Source organism: Brachycentrus maculatus, unplaced genomic scaffold, assembly GCF_059751285.1.
Source record: "Brachycentrus maculatus isolate JH-2025_06_01 unplaced genomic scaffold, ASM5975128v1 h1tg000695l, whole genome shotgun sequence".
NCBI classification, from domain to species: Eukaryota; Metazoa; Arthropoda; class Insecta; order Trichoptera; family Brachycentridae; genus Brachycentrus; species Brachycentrus maculatus.
The window spans coordinates 50877-62311 of record NW_028281427.1 but is presented as its reverse complement, the minus strand read 5'-3'; the positions used below and the strand labels follow the sequence as shown (position 1 = coordinate 62311).

Genomic DNA, 11435 nt, shown 5'->3' with positions numbered 1-11435 from the left:
CTGGCATTGTTATTGATTGTAATTTGAGATTGCATTTCAGTCGATAGAAGTGGATGCTTCATAGTCCTTTACTTTACTTTACGCTATTTCTGCTATGTATGTTATGGTTATAATCTGCATGCTTACTGCTGGTTTAATGATATAATCGTTAGTATTGTATTTCGCTATCATATTGTTATAGTGTAATTATTGGAGTGACCAAATTATGAAGATATCTGCATTGCCCTTTCTGACCAAATTGCAGGGTTTGGCATTCAATTATTACAAGCCACTCCTCATTCGCAGCCGAATCAACAAAATAACAAAGTAAAAAGGAATCAGCAGTTTCATGCAAAAGATCAGCAATAACTCAGAGTAAACTATTTAGAAGCTTGAACTCTACTCCATGCGAACTATGCATTGTTTGACAGAATGGCACTCTGTTTCGGACGTATAAATAGGGGGAGAGTCCAAGGCGTAGGTCTATTTTGATACAACGAGCAGTCATCTCACAATTAAGGGCAAAATCAGTGTCAAGTAAATTTAAAGAATGAAGTCAGCACCCTTTATCGGATTGTTGCAGATGCAGCCTTTAAGCTTCAAAACAGGGATATTCAATGCTTTGCAAATTCATATGAAAACTGATGGCAAGCCTGTTGACATTGAGCTTGTAGTTAATTCCTAACTTTACGGACATATATTCTGTAAGGCGTCAATTATTAGCAAGCTAACGACATGGCAGACTTACGAGTTACCCCTGCGCAATTTCGATGTGGTCGGCGAGGAGGCCTATACTCCTGCTGACTACTCCGACTACAAGAAAGTGTCAGTTCGGAGCATACTGAACGTGTAGCTAGTCAGCAGCTATGATTTCGAAGTGAAGAGCCTGGCAATAAGGATGGCGAGCACTGAGGAATGCGAGAGATAAGCCAACATCTCCCAAATACAAGTAAACAATACAGTTATTTAGTTGGTGAGCACAATCAGGGGAGAGCGAAAGCACGAAAGGGTGTACATGAAACCATATTTTTATATCATCGACGGCCCAATGCATAGAAACATCCTCTCTGATACAATCAACACAGGAGCATTCGTCGCTACTTTGAAACCCCAAGACAACGACAAATAAAAAACTGCATGATATGATATTTAATAAACAATACTAATTTCGGATTATGGGCGCAAGCGAATCAATTCTGTCTGTCACAATAGTCTGTATGACAATAAAAGTCTATGATAATAATAGTCTGTATGCCAATAATAGCATGATAAGCTGCAATAGTTTATTGTCTTAAACACTTACCAATAGTATTTCAACTGCTCTATGCTGAAATAGACAATATCTGCAATGTTTAAACATATAAACAAACACACTCATCGCACTTCATCTTTGGTTTCTGATTTGGCTGTGAGCATTCAACTTAACATTCTTCGGGCTGTTGACGTATTAACTATTCCCCTTACCAATTTACCTGATTTCCTGCAAACCATTCTTCAGGTTGTGCATCGCCCCAAATAGCTTATCAAATGAAGCTCTATTTTTGGGGCTGTTAATTCTATTTATCTGAACTGACTCCCGAAAAATAGTCGATGCCCCTACTACACTCGTGAATGCCTCACCCTATTGCTCTATGAAAAGGCTACCTCTTTTATTGATCCTTGAACGATGGTTTAATGCATTTTTGTTTGATCCATCGATGTTTCGCAAGTCATTGTTTACCACTTTGTTTTTGTTGGTGTTATTGCTTTTGTAACTTAGGCTTTTGCTTTTACTTTTGCTGTTTCTGTTTAACTTTTGGTTTATCTCTTCCTCAATATCAACTTTATTGCCATGAATGAGGCTGTTCACATTCATGATGTTCCCACTTAGAGTTTCAACAGTCTTATTCACAATTGAAGCATATCCTGCTTTCATGATTCGGTCTATTTCTTCGACAATTTTCTCATAATTGCCCTATCTGAGCTTCCCTGCACTCTTTGTATCAGTTTCACTTTTCTAAGATTTGGCAATTATAATGAACTGGTCCCTCAAAGTGCACATCATATTGTAAAACATGTTTTCAATCGCCGCTTTTTGATGTTGCAATTCCTTTGCGATATACTGCTTAAAAGTGCAATAATCAGTGCGGAGTTGTTACAATGCTTTCGACGAGTTATGCTTATATAGAAAAATGTCAGGATCTTCACTCACATCACTGTTGCTCTTTAGATCATTGACTATGTTTTTGCATTGTTGATTATTCACCTTGACTTCGTAGGAGGAGATTCCGGTGGTGCCAAGTTTGAGTTCGCTGGAGCAGCCTTTAAGCACTCGTTTTATGGGATGCTTAAATGCATTCTTGTTTCTGTTATCCTTGCCTGAGACGGATACTTCTTCTTGGTTCTCCAGCGACTCTCGCTTGATACTGGATTAGCCTTTCTTGTAGCTGCTGAGCATGGAGACTTGGCTGTTTTCTATCATGGGGCGGGTGTAGAATCGGTTGAGGCCTTGGAGTTCTGAGCATTAGGATGAGCGTTTGGGAGTATACTTCTGATAGCTACTCCTGGATTGGTTGGATTGCGAGATATCGTCTTTGCTGTTCTCTTCCTGCTTGTGTAGAGCCCTCCAATGTCGCATCGAATGCTCGATATTCAGTAATAGTTTATTAATTTCACACTAAAATTATCGCCATCAGCTGCAATCTCTACTAAATAAACAATAGGCCGAAACTCATGCACTCATTGGATTATATCAGCTTCGAATCATGTAGCATACTAAATTAATTCTTAGTACTAACATATCAAGCTTATTCATTATGATTTGCTCTATCGTCCTAACTTATCTCTATCACTATATATCAATATCACAATATACAATATAATGTTGCTGTGATAGATAAATATTGGCGTATGTAGTGTGACTATATATATGTATATTTATTTGGGTATACTATATATAATATATCAAAGTCATTATAAATGGGCAATTGTAAAACATGTCGTGTTAGATCCGTGCCACCAACTTATGATTTGGCTCAACCACGAACTCCTCATTTGGCTCAACCACGAACCCCTGATTTGACTCAACCACGAACTTCTTCTTTGGCTCAACCACTTAATGCCGATGAATTGATCATGTTCAAACAACTTCAACGATACCGTAAAACATTCGATGGCAGCCAAGACATCTAAATGCTCAGATTTGAAGAAGTAAAAAAGACTTCCAATGCTTTAAAAACATTAATTCAAAGGGGAAGGTTGAAAATATTAAACTGTAAAGCTAATGGAATGTCAAGTATAACTATCATTATTGATAATCCTGGTTCTTAAGTATGGGCTTAAGTGGAAGCAGGAACACTTTTAGCCCCTTAAAAAACAGATTCACAAACTCTAATAATCGCGAAGACATAAAAATTAAAAATACCTACAGGTGAGTCAAGGTCCACGATTTCCACATTTTGTTATGATCGAGAAAAACCCGCTCCCGCACAAAATTAAGGCTATGTTATAGGAACTATAAAAGCTACCAAATACAAAGAAGGCATGGCACAAAATGATGTCTGGAAAATTACATTTGACTGCGAAAAACAAAGCATTAAGCCTATTAATTAACTATCAACTGAACACATAGTTTTAACCAAGGAATAGCTTAAAAACATAATCGATAAAATGGATGTAGTAAGATTTGTATGAAGTAAATTATGATTTGCTCTATCGTCCTAATATATCTATATCACCATAAATCTATCATTATCACAATATACTATATAATGGTGCTAGGGTAGGGTAAATATGGGCTCATGTAGTGTGACTATATATCCGTATAAGTATATATAATTATAGATTATAGATTTTAGATTATAGATTATAGATGACGAACTAACTGGCAGCTATCGAGAACAGAACCTTATATTAAGATGAAACTATACCTGAGAGGCTGTTCAAAGTACGGACTTTTGATGAATTTAACAGGAATTATAAGTAATTAAACCAAGCAATACCTTGTTACTACTGTTGTTTTTAAGACGAAAATTTCAGATACTTTAATTGGCATTGTAAATCTCGGGGCTGTAACTAAGATCCGAATTATATTTTGACCTGTTGTTAGGTTTGCTGTCATTGTACGTGCGGACTTTCTTATCTAGTTGGATGGTTAATTGGGGGCTGCGTTTGGGTTATTCGTACATGTTAGAGGATGATGAGATCATCGAATTTGAAAAAAAATTTGATCAAAATTTATCGCCGATATGAATAACGTGTAAAAAATGAGCAATGATTTAATTGTTTAAATTTCTCTTATTCACCATCATTATCATTATTTAAATGAAAGAAAAGAGAGCAAAGGATAGATCATAAAAGAACAGAATGGATGCAAAATAAAACTATAAAAAAATGGATGTAAAAAATGATCATCGTTCCTCTTACTATAACTCCAGTTCGACTATCTTTCGAGTATATAGAAGGTTTTCATGAATGCTTTTTAATTCCTTTGGTGGCAGGTGCAGATGCTTTTATATTCTTTACCCGATTTACTTTTCTAAGGTTCTTTCCTAACCATTTTTTGATGAGTTCGATGAGTTTATCCACTTCAATTTTGAAAAACGGTCAGATAGAGTTAAGATTCGATGTAAAAAAAGAGACGAAGAGCCAATAAAAGAGGAAGCCCAGCTTAACCAACTCTAATAGGGTTATTATGAGGGATCGGAAGGCGCCTCATAAGCGATTGATAGTAAAAAATTTTGTTCCAATGTTTTTATATTATTTTATGCTGGTAGTTTCGGAAATGGTTGCAACAGAGTCATCAATATATCGAGTCAGCCATCGAGCGATACAATGATGTCATGTGCGGCAAAAATTAACAATTTAATCAAATATAGATCTCACTAATGTTGATTTTTTTGAAGTCTTTATTCGGGATATCTACCGATATGTTGGCCGAGCTGTTAGATCGTAATCAGGGCTAAAATTTCCTGAAGACTATCTAGTTAGTACAAACATTGATATGACTCTTAAATGCCTTTAGTGTCAATATGAATTCACATCGTTTACAGTATATTTTTTATATTATAAATGCAATTCAAATGTAATTGATTAATCAAGTATCATGAAATTAATGGAGTATCATGAAATTAATGAAGTATCATAAGTAGGAACTTCTCTCGGGCTTGATGATTGCAGGGGGGCACATTGGTACGAAACTGCAATCTCGATACTCCATAACAATGCCAGTACTCTATCTCCTCTCTCTGCCTCTTTCCATTTCGTGCACTTCATACATTTCCGCCTATTAGTACCTCCCTGCATTGCCTTTATTCCATTTCACTTTTTCCTGGAGCAGTTCAGTGATCTTCTTATTTGCAAACTATAGCTTTTTGCCTAGCCTAGCATTTTTACTGAGCAAATCCTGCACCATCTGCTCATTCTTCAATGTTTATTTCATATTGCCATCGATGTTCTATTTGTTTGGCGAAATGTGATGGGCGTTATCATTGTTATTGTACATGTTCTCATATCTTTCACGTATTTCTTTCTATATGGTGGTCCGTAGCTCTCTCTCCACACTCAAACGCACTTACCTTTCGATTTTGCTTCTCTATGTGAGACTTGTGTACCTGGATTAGCGTGCATCTCTGTCTTCTTATCTGGAGTTGTTGTTCATGTTATTTGCATGCCTTTCCCTTTCGCATTATTCCTTCAATCTGTGATATCTCCCGGACTCTGCCGCATAATCTTCCTCTAATCTTTACTTTATGCTTTTTAATCTCCTCACTTCCTCATTTAGGTCAAGGAGCTTCTCTTTCATCTTGTCGGTCTCATTGCCCCACAGTTTCTTTCCCTAAACTAACTACCTTTACAATTCCTTATATTTCGAGCTACTCTCTGACTACAAGGCATTCAGACTCCTCTTGCACTTGTCAAGTTGCTTCCTCAACTCCTCATTTTCATTTTCAAGTTTGTATTTATCGTTTTTAAGATGCTTGAGGCTTTATTGGTCTTCCTTGCTCATTTTGTTGTTGAGCTCTAGGACTTTGCTGGTGTTACTGGCCTGCAGGTCGATCAGCAGTTGCTACTTCTCACTATTCAGCTCCGATATCCTTTTGTTGAGGCTACCCTCGTTATTCTTTGTGAACTAGAGAGTGATTTTGAGTTATTAGATTTATCGACGGTAGCTGGTTATGATTTGATTGTCGTAGTTCTTCTTGGTGTTTTTGCAGGAGATGTGGGTGAGCTACTTTGTCAGCTTCTCATTCTGCCTCTAATAGAACTGCCTTACTTCTTGCAGCTCCTGCCTCAGTGATTATTCAGTATTAGCTGATGCGAATTCTGCCATTTCTTTGTCTCTCCTGCTCTTATGCAATTGTTCCTTCAGTTTTGCAATTTCCCTTTCCTTCTGGTCGACTGTTTCTTGATAGGGGCCTTCCATTTCCGAAATTAGCTTCACTCTCAGCATATCCTGGTCCAAATTGGGAATCATCTTCAATTGGAAGTTTTACAGATCTTGTTATTTCTGCTCTATTAGCTGCTTTAACTCTTAAATCTGCGAAATGAAGTGATACGAACTGCTTTGGAGCTATAGTTGCAGTTTCTGTTGCTTTCTGAGTAGTTCGTTGTGTTTCTTGAGAAGTTACTAATGCTGTGATTCGAGCTAGTTGATGATGCGTTACTTTTATATTAGTTACTTTTTATGTCGGTCGCTTGTGTTCTTTGAATGCATGTATGCGTGCTTTAGGGAAAGGTTGTCATTTACAATACCTTCAATGTCGTTATTCATTTTAATTCTGTTTACAAGAATAGGATTAATTAATTATGATCATGAGAGGATGAAAGGGTATGATTGTCGCATAAGTTAAGGCATATAAAAATACATACTGCGAATACAATATTAATATTTCATATGTGGCTACTCTCCTCTACTCCCAGATCGCTATCATGATAGGCTATTCAGTAATGACTATATTTGTTCTTAGAGATATGCTAATTCTTGCTCTTTCTTTTTAATGACAGCATCAGCAGATTCCTGGTGTTCCAAAGAAGATAGTTTCGCACTGGCCTCCAAATTCCCCAAAATCATCCTCTCCTCTTCGCATTCATCCTGCAGTTATTTATTTTTCTTCTGCTGCTTTTGTTTTTTTTTATTTTTCTTCTTGAGTTCTGCTATTTTGTCATTTCTTTATGTGGTTAGTTGTAGGACTCTGAATTATAGTTATTTTAGAGCATGCTGATGCTTTTAGTTTTCTTAATTGCTGAGCTTCATGTAGTAGGCTCTTTGTTATTCTAACTGCTCAGAAACAATCGCACAATACTTCCAAAAAGTGTTTTCAGCAATCTACTCATCCATATTCGCAGACTCACTCATCTACATTTCGAGGTCGAGTTATTTGCCGGGCACTTTATGTGAAAAGCAATCCTTCGAATAGTTCCATATCCCACCCGTTTACATATCGTAGCTGAGGGTATGGTTATATTTATTGTAATGTTTTTGTGCATCCGCATTCTTGTATCTGCCACACCCTAAAACCCCACAGATCAAACATATCCAGATGTCTTTTTACTAGCTACACTCATGGCATTTCCCTGAAGCCTTATGGATAGAGTAACAAACTTTGCAGTTGAATGCGGATTTGCCATGACTCTGCTATAGGGACTTTTACAGATATAGAATACCTGAGACTTCGGGCTAAACAAACGAGAGGCATTTAGGGCAAGATGGGATCTGTATCCACTTCGAGTGATCGATATTGATTCTTTTACACAAAATCTATTGGAAATGCTATTATTCGATTTATCCGCAAATGATTGTGATATCGTGCACGTACAAGTACACAAATTAATCCGAAATCGGCGCCATTGAATTAATGAACCCCTCAGCAATGGTTGGGGATTTGAAAACAATAGCATAACTCACGAATTCCCCAACTGCCTTATCTGTCTTATGCGCAGTATCAATTTTACCTCCGACATGAACGATGTCTAAATGCTAAATTTCCGAAATGCTCTATTCGATGAATTTTAAAGTGGCTCGATCTGGGTTCATAATGAAAATGGCCCTTGACTTAGTCTGCATTAAGTATTTCTAATTGTGTTCCCTATTCTTCTTGAATAAACATACTTCGCCTTACATTTTTTATATACTCTCCTTCTCGACTGCGAAAGATGGCTGAAACGATTGCGTTGCAGTTGGTTCATAGACTTAACGAATGGGAGACTGCAAGTTATTGAGTTTCGATTGGGGAATTCGAAAAACCACTTTATACATGGCTATTATCAAATCATAGACTGATTGTAAGCATATCCACAGATTAAATGCGTTATATTATTATTTAGGAGTATCGGCAATCATTTCATTTAGTTTTGCACATTTAGTTTGCGCACCATATCTTCATCTGTCGACAATTAAAGTTAAGAATTCAAATGTTATGCATTAATTCTGAAACATTGAAAATATGAAATAAAACTAACGAGAAAATGATAGTAAATAATGAAAGAACTAATGTTGGATTTTAATTTTAAGTTTCAGTCACTTAATTTTGGAATAATCTATGAAATGTTCAGGCAAGCTTAAAGTTTATATTCAGAATCGACTATTTTCAACGACATTCAAACTCAATGCAGCTGTGCATTTTTGATTATAAACAGTATGAATACAGTTTTGGAATTCAATAAATAGTTCGATACAATTAATAGTTCGATACAATGGATAATTCGATAGAATGAATGCATATGAGTAAAAGTAAAGGCGATACAATTTAAACCATCGGAATGGACATAATTTATATAAAGGGGTGAAATTGTGTAGATCACATTTTTGGTGATGGACTTAAACTAATTTGGCGAGCTTAATGTATATTTATCACCTCAATTCCGAACTCTTTCGAATATACATTTAAATAATTTCGATGAAGAAAGTAGAGACTCCCACCATTAAGAAGATGAAAGTGGAGGACTATGAGGTTATGAGGACTCTTGGAAGAGGTATCTTTACATTTTATGCAGGTGGCTTTGGTAAAGTCAAACTTGCCAAGAACAAGAAGAATGGCAAGTTCGTTGCCCTCAAGCTCCTCAAAAAGAATGAGATCATCAAGTCCCAGCAGATTGATCACGTCTATAATGAGAATTTCATCCACTCTCAGATCTCCCACCCCTTCATTGTCAACTTTGAAGGACTCGCCCAAGATTCCAAATATCTCTATCTCGTACTCGAGCTTATCAATGGAGGAGAATTCTTCAACTACCTCAGAAACTTCAAGCAGGTCGAGGTGGAATCCTTGCTCTTGCCAACCGAACATTGCAGGTATACTTTTGATAAATTAGATTTTATGCGGCCACTGTCACCTCTTGCTTCGAATATCTGCATGGAAAAAATATCATATTTAGGGACCTCAAACCTGAAAATTTATTGATCGGAAATGATGGTTTTTTGAGACTCACTGATTTCGGTTTCGCCAAGATCCTCAACGAAGGAAGAACTTTCACTATTTGCGGAACCCCGGAGTACATTGCCCCTGAAGTCATCCTCAATCAAGGGCACGGCAAGGCTGTCGATTGGTGGACTCTCGGCATACTGATTTACGAAATGCATGCAGGAATCGACCCGTTCAGTGACGACGACGCCATGAGAATCTACAAGAATATCCTGAAAGGCAAAGTTTCTTTCCCTTCCTCATTCGAAAGAGAAGCCAAAGATGCAAAATCTTTGATTCGACACTTGCTTATCGCGGATTTGTCAAAACGGTATGGAAATCTGAAGAATGGTACATAGTTTGATTATATAGGCGTCAATGACATTAAAAATCATAGATGGTTTAGTGCATTCAGTTGGGACGATCTGATCAAGCACAAAATTAAGCCTCCATATATTCCAAGCGTGAAGAGCTTGGGAGATGTCTCAAACTTCGAATAGTATCCCGATTCAGGGCTATCGGTGCCTGATGTCAAGCCAAATGCAGACCCCTTCATGAGCTGGTGATTTGATTTCTGCACTCTTAATCCCATAGCATAAACTATCCACTTTAAATTATTATTCATAATTGCGTTTTCACTTTTGATGGAAGGTCGATAAAGTTTAAAAATTAATCAAAATTCGCTGATTTCAGCTCAATATGATAATGGCTTTAGCAAATAAAAAAAATTTTTGATTAAAGACGCAACATATGGTTCCGAAGTGTCTGGCATTATTCATAAAAATTCACAGATTTATCACCCAAATTAACAGAAATTCGATTAAAGTAAATAAGAATCCTTTCAGTCTGAGCTGTACATAGTTTGTGATTTCTTTTTTATTGATTTTATGGAAATAATCATATTTATGGAGTAATTAATTCATAGTACTCAAATTATATGTATTCCCATTATACTGAATCTCATCAGACATTATTTTTTAATTCCGATGGATTTTACTAAAACTATCCTCCAATCGTAGTGCAACTCCTCAATTATAATCTGCAAATTATAATAATTGGCTATTTGAATATAAATCAAGGAAATGATTATTCGTTAACGATAAGAAGAAGGAAAGTCAACCAGCATCGAAGGCCGAAGAATCATTAATAATATTACTTACACGAAAAAGAGAGTGAAGGCATTGAGTCCTCAGCTTTGTGAACCTCGTTAGGAAACATTCGAGACTGACTCATTCAAAGGTATCTCATAAGCAATGTAGAAATATTAACAAGAAGGTCCGGCAGCCACTTTGCGAGCAAATAAAACATCAGTCTCAACCAAAAATGCCTACGGAAAGCAAATAACGAATTAAAGAAGATATTTGTCAAAGATTCCGATACTCAGAGCCATCAAAAAAATCTGAGAAAAACCAAGCAATCGAGCTCAGCAAATAAGTTTATTTTATCGAAAGATAAAGCTACACAGAGGAGCGGACCTAAGAAGTAAAGGAAAAGCTTCAGTCCAGTGCGGGATTATAGGTAGGGTAAAAGCGGGAATGCCGACAAAAGGAATGTAACCCCTTGATAATTTAGTACGTATCGAGCAGTAACAGCAACAACTTGAAGGCAAGTCGAGATGTGATCGTGGCCACCAAATCCTAAAAGAATCTGGAAAAAGCGAAGAATCCATTATAGACACTCATAATGAATGAAGTGAAAGTCCGGAAAAAATAAAAGATGTCACATAATCATAACACTTTCGACCATAAGCCAAAAATTAAAAAGCCAAAGAATAACCTCTCGGCCAATCAAACGAAAAGACACGATCAATCAAAGGCCGAAACTATCGCCAAATAGTTCGATATGCTACTCAAAGAGTCCAAAATCCATAAGAATTTGAAAGGCGAATCCATCAAGAAGGCAAAAAGCAATAAAGACAAAACGAAAAAGAAGGTCGTTCAAAGCAGTAACCAAATTTCAGTTACAAACAGAAATAAACTCGCCCCAGGATCCGAATACTCTTCATAAAGTCATGATAGCCCTGACAAAATCATCAGTATGAAATAAAGGCGCGAATTAAATAAGCAATAAAAGAAA

General features: G+C 36.6%; 1 pseudogene; it reads left to right on the top strand.

Moving 5' to 3' along the window:
- The first annotated feature begins 8870 nt into the window (after positions 1 to 8870).
- Positions 8871 to 9925, top strand: LOC148300550 (cAMP-dependent protein kinase catalytic subunit alpha-like; annotated as a pseudogene).
- The last annotated feature ends 1510 nt before the right edge of the window (positions 9926 to 11435 follow it).